Source organism: Pseudophryne corroboree, chromosome 6 (genome assembly GCF_028390025.1).
Source record: "Pseudophryne corroboree isolate aPseCor3 chromosome 6, aPseCor3.hap2, whole genome shotgun sequence".
Classification (NCBI taxonomy): Eukaryota; Metazoa; Chordata; class Amphibia; order Anura; family Myobatrachidae; genus Pseudophryne; species Pseudophryne corroboree.
Window position 1 is genome coordinate 594,308,889 of NC_086449.1, and position 18,913 is coordinate 594,327,801.

Sequence of the window (18,913 nt, forward strand, 5' to 3'; positions counted from 1 at the left end):
TTCTCTCTAGTGCAGTATGGGCAGCAATAGCCCCCCTCATCCTGACAAGTAGGAGCCTCTCTGGTTATGAACAAAAAGGAAGAGTGAGCATGCAAGAATTTATCAATGTTTTTTACTTTTTCATTTTCCCACTGAGATAATGTTGGAAGCTATGTAATGCTAACAACACTGTCTCAAATAGCTAGGAGAGCACAAGCCTTCAGTCATTACTTATTGCTATTTTATGGATATTATTTGGTTGCATTTTTCCTGCACATCAAAGCATATTCTCTGTCAATGTAAATGTTGGGGATACAGTAAGAACGGGCAATGGCTGCTGTCTATGATCAGTCTATGTACCTGTATGCAAAATGTAATTTCCTGTGTTATTCTTTACCTGCAATTCACCCCATCTTTTCAGTACAAACGCCATCATACGACCATGAGAATGTGCATCACGTTCCTGCAGGAGATCAAATGAAATACATACATAAGGTACATTTTTATACTAAACTTCTTATCGGCGCTGAATAAGTAGTATTAACAATCTCATTAAGGGAGGTATTCAATCAGTGCCGTTCTTTTTCTTAGGTGAAAAAAATGCACTTTTCGCTATTTGTTTAGGGTGAATGGGGATTCGCCCAATGCAAGAGCAGGGCCGTTTTTGCGCCTTGTCGAAACATTCGGATAAAGCAAAAACATGTGGATCAGCGAATCCAAGTTTTTGCACCTGCGCTGGTGAAAACATGGGCCATTTTTACAGATTTTGAGACTTTCTTCAGCAGTGCCTTTTCACTAAAAAAAAAGTGAAAAAAAGGGATAGTTGAAAAAATGGGTGAAAACGGCCCGCAATTGAATACTCAGCGGGGTAATTTTGATAGCTCCAAAATTGCCAGAGCTAATTTAATACCCCCCTAAATCTGCAATTTATGCAAAACTAATTTGACAACTACATGTATAGCATGGCTACATCGGTACTTACTCCAACACATGTTCTATACTGAGTAAACAAAAGTCACTTACCGACAATTGTCTATTTTTGATACCATATGCATTTGTGGAAACTGCAGGAACAAACAAATGGTAGTTATAATAATAGCAGTTGTAGACAAATGGTAGCTATACTAATAGCAGTGATAGACAAATGGTATCTATACTAATAGCAGTGATAGATAAATGGTAGCTATACTAATAGCAGTGACAGACAAATGGTAGCTATACTAATAGCAGTGATAGACATATAGTATCTATACTAATAGCAGTGATAGACACATGGTATCTATACTAATAGCAGTGATAGACACATGGTATCTATACTAATAGCAGTGATAGACACATGGTATCTATACTAATAGCAGTGATAGACAAATGTTATCTATACTAATAGCAGTGATAGACATATGGTATCTATACTAATAGCAGTGATAGATAAATGGTAGCTATACTAATAGCAGTGACAGACAAATGGTAGCTATACTAATAGCAGTGATAGACATATAGTATCTATACTAATAGCAGTGATAGACACATGGTATCTATACTAATAGCAGTGATAGACACATGGTATCTATACTAATAGCAGTGATAGACACATGGTATCTATACTAATAGCAGTGATAGACAAATGTTATCTATACTAATAGCAGTGATAGACATATGGTATCTATACTAATAGCAGTGATAGATAAATGGTAGCTATACTAATAGCAGTGACAGACAAATGGTATCTATACTAATAGCAGTGATAGACATATGGTATCTATACTAATAGCAGTGATAGACACATGGTATCTATACTAATAGCAGTGATAGACACATGGTATCTATACTAATAGCAGTGATAGACATATGGTATCTATACTAATAGCAGTGAAGGACAAATGTTATCTATACTAATAGCAGTGATAGACACATGGTATCTATACTAATAGCAGTGATAGACAAATGTTATCTATACTAATAGCAGTGATAGACACATGGTATCTATACTAATAGCAGTGATAGATAAATGGTAGCTATACTAATAGCAGTGACAGACAAATGGTATCTATACTAATAGCAGTGATAGACACATGGTATCTATACTAATAGCAGTGATAGACACATGGTATCTATACTAATAGCAGTGATAGACATATGGTATCTATACTAATAGCAGTGATAGACACATGGTATCTATACTAATAGCAGTGATAGACACATGGTATCTATACTAATATAGCAGTGATAGACAAATGTTATCTATACTAATAGCAGTGATAGACACATGGTATCTATACTAATAGCAGTGATAGACACATGGTATCTATACTAATAGCAGTGATAGACAAATGTTATCTATACTTATAGCAGTGATAGACACATGGTATCTATACTAATAGCAGTGATAGACAAATGTTATCTATACTAATAGCAGTGATAGACACATGGTATCTATACTAATAGCAGTGATAGACACATGGTATCTATACTAATAGCAGTGATAGACACATGGTATCTATACTAATAGCAGTGATAGACAAATGTTATCTATACTAATAGCAGTGATAGACATATTGTATCTATACCAATAGCAGTTATAGACAACTGATAGCTATACTAATAGTAGTTATAGACAACTGATAGCTATATTAATAGTAGTTATAGACAACTGGTAGTTATAGTAAATCCGGGGGAGGGGGGACCAGTGGTGCAAGTGTGTGGGTACGGGTCGGTGCGGCGTACCCGTAAGAATTTAGCCGTGGGTACGCCGTACCCAAACCGTCGGGCCGCCGCTCCTCTTCCCTCCCTCTTCTGCTCCCCACTGCACCTGCCGCACCGCCGCTAATGTGAGGGAACGACAGAGCAGCCTGCGCCTCTCCTTCCCCTCAGTCTCTGGCGGGTGTCTCAGTTTAATTCAGCGCCGATCCGTGAGCCAATCAGAGCTTTTTAACAGTAAAATCCCATGATACAGATGGAACCATGCTAATTGTAGCTCCATCGGTGCCTGCGCCTATTGCTGCGTCTGGGGCTTGAACGTATCCATGATGTGCATGTGCCCCATTCACTAGAATAGGAGCGTTTCTGTGCACTCCTGGCATGACTAGGTGGACGGATCACCTAGTCACACCGGGAGTGCACAAATGCAATAGAGCCGCACTCTGTATATACATTTGATAAAGGCACTTAATAGACATATGAATGTAATAATTATACTGTACAACATCACATATTATTTTTATCTTTTTTTTTTAAAGGAACAAACACTTACAAGGCAAAACCATGCCTTGCAAGTAATTGCCCCTTTAAAAACATTGAAGATCGGTCAGCATTCCGCACCTCTGGTGATCTCGGACTCCCGCCAATAATGTCTGCTGAGGAATGTGATTTAAATTTTTTTTTTTTTAGAAACATTTATTTTCTTACTTTATATTCATACACACTCAGATGGAGATGTATCAAACTTTGGAGAGAGATAAAGTGAAGAGAAATATTGGCCCTCATTCCGAGTTGATCGGTCGCAAGGCGAATTTAGCAGAGTTACACACGCTAAGCCGCCGCCTACTGGGAGTGAATCTTAGCTTCTTAAAATTGCGACCGATGTATTCGCAATATTGCGATTACTAACTACTTAGCAGTTTCAGAGTAGCTCCAGACTTACTCTGCCTGTGCGATCAGTTCAGTGCTTGTCGTTCCTGGTTGACGTCACAAACACACCCAGCGTTCGCCCAGGCACTCCCACCGTTTCCCCGGCCACTCCTGCGTTTTTTCTGGAAACGGTAGCGTTTTCAGCCACACGCCCCTGAAACGCCGTGTTTCCGCCCAGTAACACCCATTTCCTGTCAATCACATTACGATCGCCGGAGCGAAGAAAAAGCCGTGAGTAAAAATACTTTCTTCATAGTAAAGTTACTTGGCGCAGTCGCAGTGCGAACTTTGCGCATGCGTACTAAGCGGATTTTCACTGCGATGCGATGAAAAAGAACGAGCGAACAACTCGGAATGAGGGCCATAGTACCAACCAATCAGCTTCTGTCTTTAGACAAGCTGTGTTTAATGGGGTAATTCTGAGTTGATCGCAGCAGGAACTTTGTTAGCAGTTGGGCAAAACCATGTGCACTGTAGGGGATGCAGATATAACATGTGCAGAGAGAGATAGGTTTGGGTGTGGTGAGTTCAATCTGCAATCTAAATTGCTGTGTAAAAATAAAGCAGTCGGTATTTACCCTGCACAGAAACAAAATAACCCACCCAAATGTAACTCTCTCTGCACATGTTATATCTGCCTCCCCTGCAGTGCACATGGTTTTGCCCAACTGCTAAAAAATTTGCTGCTGCGATCAACTTGGAATTACCCCCAATGACTGGATAAGATTGGTTGGTAATTTACAGTATCTCTCTGTATTTTATCTCTCTTCAAGGTTTCGTACATCTTCCCCTCAGACTGTTAGTCACAATTGTTTTGTTTTCTTTATATATCCCTTAAATTCAATAATTATATTTATTGTCAGTAGTCTGAGCTTATCATTTTAATGCATAGCTAATAAAATGTATTTAACCCACTGAACAATTTTAAAAGTATCATGATTAGGTCTTAGTTGCTAATTGTACTGTTTTCATAGGCATTCCTTCTATGTTACGATATTTGTATATGGACATTTTGTCATTGGTTATGTTGATTTACATTAACATTACACAAATGGATATTTCCAGGATCATTTGTGTCACAACTGACAGGCAGAAAATGCTACTGTACATGTATGTTAGGAGTGGACTGAATTATAAAGCTGTGTGTGTTGAGATCATGGGGTTCTGCTATAATTCTGTGAGGTGGCAGCAACAATTATCACACAGGGAACCCCTTATATTTCACATTTGGGAGCCCATTTATCAAAGAGTGATGAAACTTATTGTAAATGATAAAACATGCTGCATATAATAAATGGTGCTCCAGTCAATCAGCTCTTTACTGTCATGGGTTCAGCTTCCAAGTGTCATGTGTTTGAAAAATGACAGTTGGGAGATGATTGGCTGGAGCATCATTTATCATACAAAATGAGTTTTTTTAATCACAACTGGTTGAAAAATGAGCCCCTTATTTTCTGGGACTTTATTCAAATGTATAGTAATATACCATACTAATATTATTAACATTTTTTTGGGGGGGAGATGTTTCAAGTCTTGGAGATAGATAAAGTAGAGATGTTACCGAAACATCAAATTGGCTTCTGTCATTTTTATAGCTTATTCTGTGACATGACAGGCAGAGGCGGATTGGCCATAGGGCTTACAGGGAAGATTCCCGGTGGGCCTACGCACCTGTGGGGCCTGTTTTGTTTGAGGAAGTGTTCCTATTTATAGACATAATGAATAAGAATGCAAATAATTTGCATATATGAAAATTACTTTGCCACTTAGCCTGTGATTGCAGATGATCTAGTGTATGCTCTGTCTGCCTGCTTGGCTGACATATAAGATTGAGTGAATACTGATTGGGATACAGTTGGTGTAATAAGCAAGAAAATATATCTTTCTAAAGAATTATATAGTTTCCTAAATTCTAAAGGTGTATCATATAATGTGCTCATAATATTTAATTGTATTTCCTTTTAACTTCCCCCTTGATGCTAGACATGCCCACTATCTGGAAAGTTTTGGGGGGAGGGTGCTGCTGCCATGGCCCATGGCTAGACCTTACACCTCTTGTGCTGCCCATGTGGGGCCACTAGTACAAATTTTTCCAGGGCCGCTTTTTGTTCCCAATCCGCCCCTGATGACAGGTACTGTAGAAGCTGATTTTTTTTGTCCTGGGCAAATACTGTACTTTACTTTATTTCTCTCCTGGGCTTGATACATTTCCACTCAGTATGATAGATACATATTACAAATATTCTATAGAAGGAAGATCAAATTCAACTACACTGTATATGTTTTCCTTTTCTCTAAGCATTATGTTTTCCATAATGAATTAGTATATTATGCCCTAAACCCTACAAAGTTATAAAACTTACATTGAAATATTAGGAAAGCTTATCTTGACACAAAATCTTTCACAGTCTTAATTATAGCAGCAATATTCATTCTTACCAAGGCAGGCGCCCACAAGCAGGAAAGCTGCTGCGATCTTCATGACTGAGATTGTTGGTTACAGGATTTCTAAGATGAATACCGAACCAAGTATCTGAAGATGACCACTTCATACACCCATTTTATACTTTCACTGTGTTTGCGTAGAGTGATGGCTCCTCCTGCTTTTAGTGCTAACAACTTGGCATAGAATAGATAATTGTCATTATTGGATCATATTATTTGCTTCTACGTGTGTCACAGCAGATATATCTGTCACCCCTTAGTAAATATCTGTTTCCTGCATTTATCATGGGTGACTTACAGAGGCTACAAGGACTTGTAAATCCTCCTTATCTGGTTTAATTGATGACAGTTATGTAACAATCTTGCACCTTATGTGTACACGGAGCACCATGCCATATAGAAATATCCTAAATTATAAAGTTTCATATCTTATAACACAAAATTGGTACATTTTCAGTACAGATGACATGTACAAAAAAAGAGACACATATTACTGTACCTAGTATTGCATCAAGTGAACATTTCACTGTAACAGCTGCTTCTTCAGATCAGGAAAAATCTAACTGCCAAGCTAACAGAACCAGAAGAAAGAATCATTACTATTGGGTCTATTCAATTAGTGTCGGACTTTTTGACAAGTTGGAAATATGTCACTTTTCGACTTTCTGAGGTCGTATCTGGATTTGACCTATTCAATTCCAGTGCCGTTTTTCCGACTTGTTGAATAATCCGACTTGTCAGAAAACTTGTGGATCATTGGATTAGCCGTGGATCCACATTTTTTGTCGAATTTGTGGGCGTTTCGGACAGGTTTTTGGCCCATTTTCAACAGTGCACTTATGTTATACGTATGGCCTAAATAAGTTGAATCACTATAAATCACTATAAATATGATAGGCACTTACTGATCTTTAGCAAAATGTAAAGACACAGGGATATATGTAAGGTCCAATTTTGCTGGAGGTGCAGGATGCTCTATGATCTTGGACTTTTTTTAAAGCAGCAATCATATATTTAGCTGCCTCAGCGCTTCCTCCTTTGACACGTGTAACATCAAGTCATGTGAGGGCACATAGGAGGTGGATGTAACTATGGCTCCCAAGGGGAACCGCCATGGATGCTCCTCATAGCCCTGATGCACCTCCTCCAGGACCCTGGATCCCGGCTCTCCAGCAGCAAGCAGCTCCTGATTACACCCAGTAGCATCACTGTAATGCTGCTGCCACCTGTAAGAGGAACCATGGCAATTATGAGGGAAAAGTTGAAACAACTTTAGTGTAAGTAACCTATGGGGGTTCTGCAGGACCACAGACAGTACAGATCTTACCGCCTAATGGGTGGTTTGCACATGTAAACAGCATAAAAGAGAAAACACAGGAACTGGGGTACAATACAGTATATATGGAGGAGGGGGGTTAGTAATGAACTTACAGGTGGGGGGAAGGAACACAATAAGGAGCATACAAGTGTATGTGTAAGTGTATATATGTATATATACACATACAATTAAATATCCCCACCAGACCCCATGTGCAGATGCAGTGCTGGGGTTTTTGAAAGTTAGGTGGTGGGGCTTTATAAGGTTAGGGGGCGCTAGGCTGAAGCCTTGCCTAGGGTGCAGTGAGACCTTGCACCGGCCCTGACCGGGGGAGGTTAGGGATAGGCACTAAGGGGGGAGGTCAGTGTTAGGCTGTGGAAATGGAGGGTTAGGGTGTAGAGGAGAGGGGATAATATACTTACATTGCCCCTGTTGGGATTTCAAACATCAGTCAAACATACTGAACCCCCTAGAAGGGCTGATTCTTGGCAGAATAACATGGTACTTAGCTTCTTTCAAAATAAACAAGAGACTAATGCCAACCATGTAGGGAAGCCAATCCTGGGTTATTTTTTCAATCCCAAGTATTGGGATTGAAAAATGGGCAATCCCGGGATTCCCGGGATACCCGGGATTGGCTTTTAACTATGAGGCCGCACCCTTAACCCACCCCGCCCGCCCCGAACACATAACTAACCGTAAACCGCCGTTGGGCGGGTTGGAAACTCCACATTTTTTCCACCAGTGGCGGTTGATGGCGCAGTGTGACCTCATGTTGCGCCGGGGGAGCTGGAAGGAGGAAACTGGGCAGCATCTGAATGTCCTGTGGATGCTCAACGCTGATCCCTCAATCCCCGGGATTGGACCTTCTAATCCCAGGATTGAATCCTGGACGTTTTTGGCCCTAAATCCCGGGATCCCGCTGATCCTGGGATTGGCCTCCCTACAACCATGGCTTCCAGAAAAACCTAAATGTTATTTTAAGTGCAATAAAAACCTTTTTTATTACATGACAATTTATTGCAAATAAAAGCAGAGACTTTGTGTCTAATATTTCTAAGAAAAATTTCACCATTGAAAATGTTATTAATAGTCAAAAATTATGTTGTATATGCAGTGGTGCAATTAGAATTTTTTTCTAAGTGGTACTGATAGTAAACATGGGCGTGGTCACATGCCATGAGGGGGCATAGTAACACAAAACTAGGGGAGTGGCTACATGACAATAGGGGCATGGCCACATTATGGCACACACCGTAATGCACATTATGCCAAACAGCCTAATGCCTATTACACATTTATGCCACACACCGTAATGCTTATTACACACTATGCCACACACCATAATGCTTATTACACATTATGCTACACACCGTAATGCCCATTACACATTATGCCAAAAAGCGTAAGCCCATTACACATTATGCCACACAAGGTAATGCCCATTACATATTTAAGACAGCTCCTTTATATTCCCAGAAAAAGGGATTAATGGTGAAGGTGCATCTGTATGCGGGTCCACATTAATGTGATCACTGAGAACCCGTGTATAGGACGGTCTATCACCGTTTGATCAGGGAAGGCACTTTCTGATCCCGAACAGGGATTAATTAATGTCAGCACACATACACTGTTATTCATATTGGAATGGCCATGGACAGTGTATATGTTAGATCCAGCTCTAATTAGATATGGTGACCACCTAACCAGCTGATAATGGGATACCAGCAAGTGTTATATTGTGCCTAATAAATAATACATCATATAATTGTACCCTGTGTGTCTCAGCAATATTTGTGATCAAATACTAAGTGAGATTCATATTAAGTTCTCTCTGATAGAGACAGGACTCATTGAGACAGTATCTAAAAACACCACTATTTATATAATGTATAGATGCCCATAAGCACATAACCTCATTTACTGGAAATACGATCGCTTGGATACTCATTGGAATAGCATATGTGGGGGAGTCTTACACCTGATATCAGTAACAAAAGGCGAATCTACAGCATTCCTGACTCCACATGAAAGAGTTATTGGAGGATCATCTCTCATGTACACCAGCAACCTGACACTTTAAGTGAGAGATTGAATTACTGTATATTGAAGACTGGTTATTAATAACCGACACTAAAAGTGAGAGGTTGAACCCTCATATACTTAATGTTGAATATTGCAGGATATTGGGAATTAATTTGGGAATCCTATGATATAAGTTTAATCCATCTGACACTATAAGTGAGAGGTGGATTTATATCATACCTGCTAATCTTAGAAGCCTGACCCTATACGTGAGAGGTGGATTTATATCATACCTGCTAATCTTAGAAACCTGACACTATACGTGAGAAGTGGTTTTATATCATACCTGCTAATCTTAGAAACCTGACACTATACGTGAGAGGTAAACTTATATCATACCTGCTAATCTTAGAAACCTGACACTATACGTGAGAGGTTTGATATTGGTTTCTAATGTTAGAAACCTGACACTATATGTGAGAGGTGTAATACTGGTTGTTGTGCTCAAATAGGCAACATATATCATACAACAGGGTAGTTATTACATATTTCATGTGGAGGCAACATATTGATGCATCAGATACCACATTTTGGATGTTCCTTGATGATACTGTTCAATGTTGGGAAATATAGAAAGGATCCTGTGCTAGAAGTCAAACACTCCTGTCACTATAAGTGAGAGGTAAATTGATATCATACGCGTGAGTGACAGAACCTGATAGTGAGAGGTTTTCCACCTAACATCATGCTCAAGGAGGCAGCATACCTTATACTGCAGTGGCAAGTGAACCATAAAAACATCACACTGCATACTTTATGTGCAACACTGTAGTCGGAATTGAATAAAATAGGCGTAAAACCTATTCAATGAGAGGCGCCTGTTTGAGCTGGCCACAGTGTATTGAGGAACACACAGGATCACTATATTGTATCACAAAATACAGAGATACACTTAATTGTATCTATAATTGAAGGAGTTTGGGCTTAATGCCAAAATCTTTTATAAAAGCACTACAGTAACAGTTCTAACTCAATTGTATCGATATCAATAGAAACTGCAATTTCATATAGAGTAACTGCTACTTACATTAAGACAGTAATTCTAAAAGGACAGACACGTAATAAACGCTCAGTTTTAATCAATTCATGTTTATTGTGTTTTTTGTATTTTTCTTTTTTGTCTAGATATCACAGTGTTGTCATATTTTACACACATTTGTTATTTGTGAGTTTAATATTTCACATACTAGTTCATTGGCAAGACACGGTTAAGCATAATGTGTCATATATTTTAATAAACCAATAAAAGTTAAATTTTATATTCTAGTGTACCAAAGACAGGTCCCTTTTTCTTTTTTTTTCTTTCTTTTTCTTTTTCCTTTATCCTGCATCATTACATGATCTGTCGTAGCACCCCCTAACAATGTACAAATAATTGTTGTTACATTCATATTAGGTTTTTTTTCCTTTATTCTTTTCCTGTGCAACTGATCTCCCCCTTTCCCCTTTCCCTTGTGACACTTCTTTCAAAATAACCAAGAGACTAATGCCAAGCATGTAGGGAAGCCAATCTCTGGCTATTTTTTCAATCCCGGGTATTGGGATTGAAAAATGGCCAATCCCGGGATTCCCGAGATACCCGGGATTGGCTTTTAACTATGTGGCCGCTCCCTTGCCCCACCCCGAACACATAACTAACCATATACCGCCATTGGGCGGGTGGGAAACTCCACATTTTGTCCCCCAGCGGCAGTTGACAGCGCAGCGTGACCTCACATTGCGCCGAGGGAGCTGGAAGGAGGAAGCCGGGCAGCATCTGAACGTCCTGTGGATGCTCAATGCTGATCCATCAATCCCCAGGATTGGACCTTCGAACCCCAGGATTGAATCCTGGATGTTTTTGGCCCTAAATCCCGGGATCCCGACGATCCTGGGATTGGCCTCCCTACAACCATGGCTTCCAGAAAAACCTAAATGTTATTTAAAGTGCAATAAAAACCTTTTTTTATTACATGACAATTTATTGCAAATAAAAGCATAGACTTTGTGTCTAATGTTTCTAAGAAAAATTTCACCACTGAAAATGTATTATCAAAAATAATGTTGTATATGCAGTGGTGCAATTAGAAATTTTTCTAAGTGGGACTGATAGTAAAAATGGGCATGGTCATGTGTCATGGGGGGTCATAGTAACACAAAACTAGGAGAGTGGCTACATGACAATATGGGCAGGGCCACATTATGGCACACACCATAATGCCCCTTACACATTATGCCAAACACCATAATGCCTATTACACACTATACCATACACCATAATGCTTATTACACATTATGCCACACACCGTAATGCCCATTACACATTATGCCACAAAGCGTATGCCCATTACACATTATGCCACATAAGGTAATGCCCATTACATAATATTCCAGACACCATAATGCCTTACATATTATACCACACACCATGATGTCTTTAACATATTAAGTAAACACACAGTTATGCAACTGACACCATTTTATGTCCCATACACAAAAATGCCCCTTATAAATTATGCCCCAGTGGTGGTCTGGTGGTATTGAGTACCACCACCATGATTCTTAATGGTACGCCATACCACCCTGTACTACCCTACTTTCCACACTTTGTATATGTTTTAGAATGTACATGCTGCCTGCAATATGTTGACTCACCACTATACTAACACGTGACACAAGATTTCTCGAGCATACAGTAGGAGAACTATACTTAAAGATTTTGGAAATCATACTGTATCTAGACAACGCAAATATGTTCACAATTCAGAATGTAGAGTGTTAAAAATCAATGGTATTGAAAACCGTGAAAAACATTTTTTTGTGATTTTTGCTAATTTATTAGAAATAAAAAAACCTAAGAAATCACATGTGCATAAGTATTCACAAGCTTTGCCATTAAGCTCAAAAATGAGTTGATTGGACATGATTTGGAAAGGCACACATCTGTCCATATAAGGTCCTACACTTGACAGTGCATGTCTGAGTACAAAGCAAGCATGAAGTCAAAGGAATTGTCTGTAGACATCTGAGACAGGATTGTCTTGAGGCACAAATCTGGGGAAGGGTACAGAAAATTGAAAAATGAGCACAGTGACCTCCATCATCTGTAAATGGAAGAAGTTTGAAACCACCAGGACTCTTCCTAGAGCTGGCCAGCTGCCTAAACTGAGTGATGTGGGGGAGAAGGGCCCTAGTCAGGGAGGTGACCAAGAACCCGATGGTCACTCTATCAGAGCTACAGCATTTCTTTGTGGAGAGAGGAGAAACTTCCAGAAGTACAACCATCTCTGCTGCAATCCACCAATCAGGCCTGTATGATAGAGTGGCCAGATGGAAGCCAGTCCATAGTAAAAAGCATATGGCTGACCTCCTGGAGTTTGCCAGAATGCACTTGAAGGACTCTCAGACCATGAGAAACAAAATTCTCTGGTCAGATGAGACAAAGATTGAACTATTTGATGTGAATGCCAGGCATCATGTTTGGAGGTAGCCAGGCACCGCTCATCACCTGGCCAATACCATCCCTACAGTGAAGCATGGTGGTGGCAGTATCATGCTGGGTGGATGTTTATCAGCGGCAGAAATTGGGAGAGTATTCAGGATAGAGGGAAAGATGAATGCAGCAATGTCCAGAGACATCCTGGATTAAAACCTGCTCCAGAGCGCTCTTGACCTCAGACTGGGGCGACGGTTCATCTTTCAGCAGGACAACGACCCTAAGCACACAGCCAAGATATCAAAGGAGTGGCTTCAGGACAACTATGTGAATGTCCTTGAGTAGCCCAGCCAGAGCCCAGACTTGAATCCGATTGAACATTTCTGGAGAGATCTGAAAATAGCTGTGCACCGATTCTTCCCATCCAAACTGAAGGAGCTTGAGAGGTGCTGCAAAGAGGAATGGGTGAAACTGGCCAAAAGACAGGTGTGCCAAGCTTGTGGCATCATATTCAAAAAGACTTGAGGCTGTAATTGCTGCCATAGGTGCATCAACAAAGTATTGAGCAAAGGCTGTGAATACTTATGTACATGTGATTTCTTAGTTTTTTATTTTTGATAAATTTGCAAAAATCTCGAAAAAATGTTTTTCACATTGTCATTATGGGGTATTGTGTGTAAAATTTTGAGGGAAAAAATTAATTTATTCCATTTTGGAATACGGCTGTAACATAACAAAACGTGGAAAAAGTGAAGCGCTGTAAATACTTTCCGGATGCACTGTAAAATATTTTAACATACAACTATGTCAAAGAAGAATAATATGCAATAGATAAAAGATTTATAGTAAAGAGTTTGGTTTTCACAGAACCTCTGCGCATATTGCTGTTCTGATCTGTACAATGAACCATTGTGAAGTATTAATCTTCTGTAGTATCTTTTCTACAACATCAATATGAACCCCTAACTTTTCTTCTATAAAATACATTTTAGAAAATATGTCTCTAAGTCATCTCCCCCATCTAAAAAGAGGTACAAAATACTAAGTGGGTCATTCCGAGTTGATCGCTCGCTAGCAGTTTTTAGCAGTCGTGCAAACGCTATGCCACCTCCCACTGGGAGTGTATTTTAGCTTAGCAGAGGTGCGAACGAAAGGATCGCAGAGCGGCTACAAAAAAATTGTGCAGTTTCAGAGTAGCTCCAGATCTACTCAGCGCTTGCGATCACTTCAGACTGTTTAGTTCCGGTTTGACGTCACAAACACGCTCTGCGTTCTCCCAGTCATGCCTGCGTTTTTCCTGGTGTGCCTATGTTTTTTCGAACACTCCCTGAAAATGGTCAGTTGACACCCAGAAATGCCCACTTCATGTCAATCACTCTACGGCGAGCAGTGCGACTGAAAAGCTTCGCTAGACCTTGTGTAAAACTGCATAGGCCGTTGTGAAAGTACGTCACGGGTGCGCATTGCACCGCATATGCATGCACGGAAGTGCCGCTTTTTTGCTTCATCACTGCGCAGCGAACATTTTCAGCTAGCGATCAACTCGGAATTACCCCCAAAGTGCAAGGAATAAATTACTTACAAAATCAGAAAGCCAAACATGTAACCTGAAAGTCAATATCTGGATGGGAGGCCTGATTGTTTTTGCGCAAATATTGCAAATATTGCATATGAAATAATCCAGTAAAATTTCTTCAGAATGTATTTATATATATATATATATATATATATATATATATATATATATAAAACAAAAGTGAAAAAGGCGCCACCAATAAGAAATCACCCTAAAAGTTGGAGGTGTACCGTAATAAGTGGTCTTAAACCACCTTTATGCAGCGTTTAGAGATCCCAATCCTCCTCGGTTCTGATATTTATTTCCCGGATGTAAAGGTCATTCAGATGTCCAATGCCTCAATTCTCATAATCGCCCAAATGCAAAAGATAAGAAGCAAAACAACCATAGTGTAATAAAGTTTAAAAAAACATTTATTTGATAGTATACAATTAAAGTAAATAGTTGCCCGTACCATAAAAAAAGGTTAAAACAGCTTATCTGATATCAAAGTATCTCAGTCCATCGGTCTGTCACTCAATGCGTTTCGTCCGTCGCTTACTGCAGGACTTCCTCAGGAGTGTATACAGCAAAGGCCCACAAGGACCTCTATTTATACCCCTCTTAAATGGGGAAGATTGCTTCAATTGCTCATGAGATTACCGGAAGTGACATCACTTCCGGTCCCGAGTGAAAACATACCAACCAACATACTACTAAATTTCCATTATTTATATGTTAAAAAAGCCCCCACAGCAGCGCATCGAGGTGCTGGCTGTTTGAAAATCACATTTGCTGAGAGGCGTCCCTGCTCCCGCTGTCTGCGAACGCCAGAAGTCGCGAGCAGGCCGGGCAGCACTTCTGTCCTCAGCTTCTCCAGCGTCAGGCGCTACCACAGAGCATGCGCAAGACCAGGCCGGTCACAATACCGCCCGTCCTCGCAGCTCTTGTGTGCGCCCGCTGTAAAAGATGTGATGATCATTTGTCCACGCACCACGGCGCCATTTTAAAGGAGCACATACACTTGTCTTAAAACATTTGTTTTCTTAATACAAATCCAAAGTTAATTTCATGTAAATGGGAAAGAAATAGAATTTATAGTATATAATCACTGTCATGCTCTTTTATGAGTAATAAATTAAGGATAGAAGGTATATTAATAGTAAGCATAATAAATAATGAATAAATATATGGAAAGGAGATTAGGGATTATGGATGTTAATTTGTAAAAAAAGTGATAATGCAGATTTCATTATTAATATAGATCATAAAATAAATTATATATATCAATTTGAACATATATATATATATATATATATATATATATATATATATATATATATATATATATATACACAGGAAAAAAGCATCCGGCACTCTGATTAAAGGGACAAACTGCCTGGGTGCCCTCCAAGTAATCATATACACAGAGTATCCTTCCCCACCTGTGGCTCAGGTGTTTTGCGGCGAAGGAACAGGCGGCACTCCAAGGACTTATGTAAAAGCTGGTTTAGTGTTCAAAACAGAGTGAAAAAAAGTAAACACAAAATACAGGTATCTTACAACGTTTCAAGGCATGGCAGCCTTTTCATCAGGTAAGTGAACCCTGGTGCCTTGAAACTCTGTTCTGCTTAGTGCAGCTATCTTCTGTTACTGTTGTGTGTTGGTTCGTTACCTCACCGCTATCTTGTTGTATATTCCTTTTCTCATGGTATGTCCATCTCATCGGGCACAGTTTTCCTAGACTGAGTCTGCTAGGAAGGGCATAGAGGGGAGGAGCCAGCACACACTAATGTTTTCTTAAAGTGCCAGGCTCCATTGGACCCAATCTATACCCCATGGTACTAAAGTACATTCCCAGTATCCACTATGGACTACGAGAAAAAGGAATTACCGGTAGGTATTAAATTCCTATTTTCTTTTATAAATGGGCATCAATTGTGAATTCTTCAACAGTTGAAGCTCAGGGTCTGTTGTAATAACAGGCCACAACTTTTTACCAGTCGTCATATTCTTACAGCTACTCAGAGGGTAGCTTTGCACAAATGGTACCTAATTTGGTAGCAGTCTTATCCTGTTTGGTCGCCTTTAGTATATCCTCTCTTGGGGTTGCAAGCTCCTGTTCTTTAATTGTTTTTAGTTGTGCCTCGTCATAGCCTCTACTGATGAACTCCATCATCATTTGGCCAATTCTTTGTTCTGCCATATAGTGCGTATGGCTCTTAGGAATTGGGACTTAGGAAGGCAACTGGTAACAAATTTTGGGTGCTGGCTGTCAGCCCTTAATAATGTATTTCGATCTGTGGGCTTTTTATACAGATCAGTGTATATAGCCATCAGTAAGGGAAATTTCAGCATCCAAGTAAGTAACATACTGATCACTGATGGTAAATGTAAATTTTATGTTTTCATCCAGTGTATTAATAACTTCAACAGCCTGTGTAAACTCCTCTGCTGACCCCGACCAGATTCAAAATAGATCATCTATGTATCTGATTAGGTATACCAACTTTGACTACATCATGGGATTTAGAATGGAAAGTTCTTTGTCAGTTTCAAACATTAAGATGTTAGCTAAAGATGGTCCGACACAAGAATCCATGGCACACCCCTGAAGTTGGATGTACCAATTATGGTCAAATAAAAAAAAGTTCCTTGTCAGAGTGAGGGTCAAAAGATTGCAGAAAAAGGTGATATCAGGGCCACAGTAGGATTGGTTACCCATCAGGAACCTACGGACCCCTCAACTCCCTGAAAGTGGGGAATGTTGGTATATAAGGAAACCACGTCCAATGTGCAAAGATGACAACCAGGAGGTAACTGAGGCAACAGTTTTACGTAAAGCCGTTTTTAAAACCTAATATATGGGAAGATATTCAGGAGGGGACTGTAGACACTGTCGAGACAATATGGGTAGAAATTGCATGCAGGGAAAAAGGAATAAAAAAGTTAGTATTGGGTGTATGCTATAGGCCGCCTGGTATCAACGCATCTGATGATGAATTGTTACTAAAGCAAATTGAAAGAGCAGCAGGAGTAGGAGACATAGTAGTGATGGGAGATTTTAACTATCCAGAGATAAACTGGAAAAACGACTTATGTGATACTGCTAGGGGCAATATGTTTTTAAACACACTTAATGATAACTACTTAGTCCAACTAATTGAGGAACCAACTAGGTACAATGCAATCTTAGACCTGGTATTAACAAATAATGGGGATTTGGTATCAGGTATTATAGTAGGGGAACCCATAGGAAACAGCGACCACAATATGGTCACATTCAATATCAGTTTCTATAAACAGCCCTATACTGGCTCAACTAGGACTTTAAACTTTAGCAAAGCAAATTTTGAAAAGATGAGAGTTTTTTTTCAGGGATATTGAATGGGAAGGTTTGTTTTTAGGAAAAAATACTACAGAGAAATGGGAGGTACTAAAATTCCTGCTAGCTAAAAATACACTCAAATGTATTCCTATGAGTAGCAAAAAAAGGAATAAAAATCATAAACCGATGTGGCTTAACAAAAAGATTAAGGAACTTATGGGCAAGAAAAGGCGAGCATTTAAAAAATACAAATCTGACGGGGAAGCAGAGTCATTTCAGCACTATAATGAATGTAACAAAATTTGCAAAAAGGAAATAAGAGTGGCTAAAGTAGAAACTGAAAAACTAGTAGCAAAGGAAAGCAAAGCGAATCCCAAAAAATTCTTTAAATACATTAATAGCAAGATATTAAAGAAGGAGAGTATAGGCCCTTTAAAAGACAAGTTGGGAGTCTTAAGCAAAAATGATAATGACATAGCGGACACACTAAATGAGTTTTTTTCAACAGTATTCACTAGAGAGGACCCAATTCAGGGACTGACACACAATCTCAATAATGAGAATATGACACTGATAGGTACTTATTTAAGCGAGGAAGTAGTCTGTGACCGATTAAAACATTTAAAGATTAATAAATCACCAGGGCCCGATGGCATTCATCCAAGGGTTCTAATGAAGCTTCACTCTGAACTGGCAAAACCGCTATCTTTGATCTTTAAGGATTCAGTTATATCAGGTATGGTTCCCAAAGACTGGCGTATAGCGGAAGTAGTGCCTATATTCAAAAAGGGAAGTAAAGCTGAACAAGGTAATTATAGACCAGTTAGTCTTACATCTATAGTGGGGAAAGTATTGGAAGGTATTCTAAGAGATAGTATTCAGAAGTTCATTGAAACCAATAAGGTCATTAAAAGGAATCAACATGGGTTTATGAAGGACAGATCCTGTCAAACCAACTTACTTGGCTTTTATGAAACAGTAAGCGCAAACCTAGATCAGGGTAAAGACGTGGATGTAATCTTTTTAGACTTTGCCAAAGCGTTCGATACTGTACCACACATGAGACTTATCTACAAGCTACAAGAATCAGGGCTAGGAAGCACAATATGCACTTGGGTTAAAAACTGGTTAGATAATAGGGAGCAGCGCGTTGTGGTTAAT

General features: G+C 39.5%; 1 long non-coding RNA gene across 1 annotated transcript; it reads right to left on the reverse strand.

The window, feature by feature from the left end:
- Positions 1-386: 386 nt before the first annotated feature.
- LOC134933064 (uncharacterized) lies at positions 387-6,118 on the reverse strand. Its single transcript, XR_010179587.1, has 3 exons — positions 6,046-6,118; positions 1,003-1,043; positions 387-442 (listed from the first exon to the last, which is right to left on the reverse strand). It is a non-coding gene; the product is annotated as an uncharacterized LOC134933064 (long non-coding RNA).
- Between the last annotated feature and the right edge of the window lie 12,795 nt (positions 6,119-18,913).